The 3,560-nt window shown below is 34.6% G+C and overlaps 1 protein-coding gene across 4 annotated transcripts in view; it reads right to left on the reverse strand.

Moving 5' to 3' along the window:
* Positions 1-2,924, reverse strand: part of LOC144960154 (ubiquitin carboxyl-terminal hydrolase 2-like) — a 30,542-nt gene extending 27,618 nt beyond the window's left edge. For 2 of the 4 annotated variants that reach the window (XM_078893156.1, XM_078893153.1), the window contains exon 1: positions 2,793-2,924. The gene's annotated coding sequence lies outside the window, so the exon portion shown is untranslated. Of the gene's footprint in view, positions 1-2,580; positions 2,667-2,792 lie in introns of those variants that run through there. The other 2 variants (XM_078893155.1, XM_078893152.1) reach the window with 1 other exon arrangement.
* Between the last annotated feature and the right edge of the window lie 636 nt (positions 2,925-3,560).

Raw genomic sequence — 3,560 nt, forward strand, 5'->3', positions numbered from 1 at the left:
CAGAATTGATTGAGGGGTAGAATAAATTATTTCTTACACTCTGGCGTTTCGGAATTTGAACTTTGTTCCCAATGCTATTGCGATTGCTGTAACATAAATAATACCAAATACATTATGAGGCATTCCAATTATTCATTGTAAAATAACAATGTTATTAACATATAGAGAGAGGTTCAGGAAATATAATTTACCCCCGCACACATCCAGATTTACTAAAATTAGATTTTGACGAGCAGTGACATTTAAAAAACATTGATAATTTTTTTTCTAAACCAATAAAAAATTGAGGTTTTATATAGCGCAATATTCACTAAACGTGCTCAAAGCACTTTACAAAGGGTCCCTGACCAACAGCAAAACGTAACATGTAGAACGAGACACGACACCTGTTAGGCGATATAACAATTTTTTCTGACAAAGACAACTCTTTTCATGACCAGGTATTCATTTTACACCTGAGTACAATGAGAGAATATGAGTAAAGTGCCTTTTCAAAGGACTGAACTATGCGTTGAGTGAGGCTCGAACCCAGGACCTTCCAATCCGAAAGCAAGTGCCATACTACTACAAGATCACATAGCCGCACATAAAGGTCAAATCGTTGAATGTGAGAACCAATCATAGCAAGAAAGATTTTGAAAGATCTTGATAAGAAACGGGTGAGGTCTTTTGAAGGGTAGTGGTAGTGGGTCGAAAAAAATTTATATAATAAAAATGATAAACCCATACTTTGTATCAGTTATGCAAGGCATGTGGAAAGTCATAGGAAAAGATTGAGACAATAGAAAATGTGACAGAACAACATCAAGGAATGGACAGCTTTGATACGAACTGATAGACAAGACTGATAACCGAAATGAGTGGCATTGGATTGACCTCCGCCCCCTGCCCCAACCAATCCGATCTTGCCCAAGTATAGGTCTATAGTCAACTGCATGAGTAGATAAAATAAAGTATATATATTGAGTATCATTTATTCTCTTCAACGCAGCCTTATAATACATTGTATATGTAAGGGCATGGCCATGGCCATTATAAGATGGGAAAGAAGCAATTTATTGCATTGTCAGACACCAGCATCAGAACTATTTTCACCTAAAGAGAATTTGCTTTAACAAAACATATTGTGAACTATTAATTTATTACCGTGCATCACTGCAGGTGTCTTCAAGAATTGTTCCCTATATCTTCATTCAATACAGTCAAATCAAGTTATAAAAAGCAATCAATAATGACAAAATTTTCAAACTCAAAATATCTTGATTTGACTCAGTCAGGGGGATGGGACTTGGAAAAACATAAAATTTGATACCTTTTTTGTTTCTCTACGACCGACGGCTCCAGAGTTATTTATATTTTTCTACTGAAATTTTTTGTCAACTTTACAGGGAGAATCTGTGATCTCACTGCTGCCTCAAAACCAGCATCTCGCGGCGATCTGGAAATTTTGAGTCTTGCAGTCAACATGGCCCAATTATTGTTTTCAGTAATTTTATTTCAATTAAAAAATAAATGGCAAGTGTTAGATATCATTTTAAAGGTCAGAAAATAAGCTTTATTTTCATATAAATCATTTTCATGTATGGAAAGTATGGAAAAAATTAAGGATAAATGAAAATGGAAAAAAATATGAGGTTTTTGTCCTAAAAAGTGGGGTTGGTGGCGGGAAAAATAAAATAATTAGCGAGTGTATCAATGTTGATGAAATTTGGCAGAGATATTATTCAATTAATTGTCTATCGATGTATGAAGTATAATAAAAATGTATCCATAATTTAAAAAGTTCTTATAATTCAAAAATTTATAAATTTTTATCTTATAAGTTTTCTGCAGAAATACAATCAGGAATTGAGAATGAAATACACCGTTTGAAAGCTTGTTTTGTGCCCTTTATAATGATACCAAAATTAGTCACATAGGTTCACAAATAACGCCATGGTGACCAACACGGTAAAGGGTCAAAAATAAAGTTCCAAAAAACGAGTTTCACCTTACAGTGAGCCTATCGGCGGCCACTGGACTGGAGTTATCAAAGTGCCTATAGTAATAGTAATAGTAAAGCGTGAGACACTTTCTAACTTCATCGTTTACATTCTATCGGTTTTAATTCAAATTAATAAATTGTGACATTCAATATTTAACAATGATGTCAAAGAAATTAGATATATACGTATATACGCTCAAACTCAAAGTATCATTATCATTATCATGCACTCTTGGTCTTGATTACTAAGACTTATACTCTATACTTCATTTCGTTTAAAAATAGAAATAGAGCAGAGAAAGGGCAGGATGAAGTCCATTCTTTTCCCTTCCCTTTTCAAATATAGATTTGTTTTATGTTGTAAAATGTGAAATAGTTCCAAAGATTATCGCATTTACAGCATCATTTGTCTTGGGTTCGAATTCGAAGTCAAATGAAAATAAAAACCACCACTTCGTTTCGCCTCGTTTGGCATGACCTCTGACTGCCTCTGGACATGTAGGATGGACACATAACAGCGAAAATCTAATTAGAATGAGCAGTCCGTGTAAAAGGAACAAGCTTGCATTTCAACGACTGGGAAAATTAATACATACCAACTTGACAATGAATAGAATTAGCTTTTCAGCGTCAAAACATCGAACTATCCAGCTGACGCCATTTTTATTTCAAGTGACGTACCATTACTTATTTTTAGTACGTCTCCATGGAGACTCTTGACTAAAAAAGGAAAAGATTTTGACTGTAAACTTATCTAGGCTATTCAAAGGGTTTCGGAGAATAATAATAAAATATTTCACTCTGGTACCTTATAGGTAATAAGATTACATGAGGCGGTCGAAACTCATAGATAGATCGGTTTTATTTTGTTGCACCTTTTTTTCTCCTCTTGGACACCAAAATGTAGACATCGAAGGTGAAGGTTTACAGGCCTTGTAGTGATTCAAGACAAGAAAATCGTGCCTATCTTTCTTTTCGTGTGTGAAAGTGTGTGTGTGTGTGTGTGTGTGTGTGTGTGTGTGTGTGTGTACGCTTTGCATTGGGTTGTTTTTTTTTTGTTTTTTTTTCGTTTGTTTGTTTGGGGGGGGCGTGGGGGGGGGGGGGGGTTTAATTTACTTCTTTCTTTTTTTTTTTTTTTGGTGTTCTTTTATTTTATGGGATTTTTTTAGGGGGGAGGGAGGTTGCCTTTTTGTTGTTATTTATTTTGCTTCTTGAATTGCTTCTTATTGTTTGTGGTGTTTTGTTGTGTTTTGTCATCTTCAACAACAACATCATCATCATCATCATCATCATCATCATCATCATCATCATCATCATCATCATCGTCATCATCACCATGAGTCAATATTTGCTTCGCAATCATCATTAATACACATGATTTACTTTCCTTTACCTCTCATAATTCTTCCTACTGCAACCGTCATCAACATCAACACCTCTCCCCACCCTTATCCATCAACTTTTAACGCCCACAACTAGATAGATAGATCGATAGATAGATAGATAGATAGATAGATAGATAGATAGATAGATAGATAGATAGATAGATAGATAGACAGACAGATAGATAGATAGA

Source organism: Berghia stephanieae, chromosome 14 (assembly GCF_034508935.2).
Source record: "Berghia stephanieae isolate SIO BIC M18660-M18661 chromosome 14, UCSD_Bste_1.3, whole genome shotgun sequence".
NCBI lineage: Eukaryota > Metazoa > Mollusca > Gastropoda > Nudibranchia > Aeolidiidae > Berghia > Berghia stephanieae.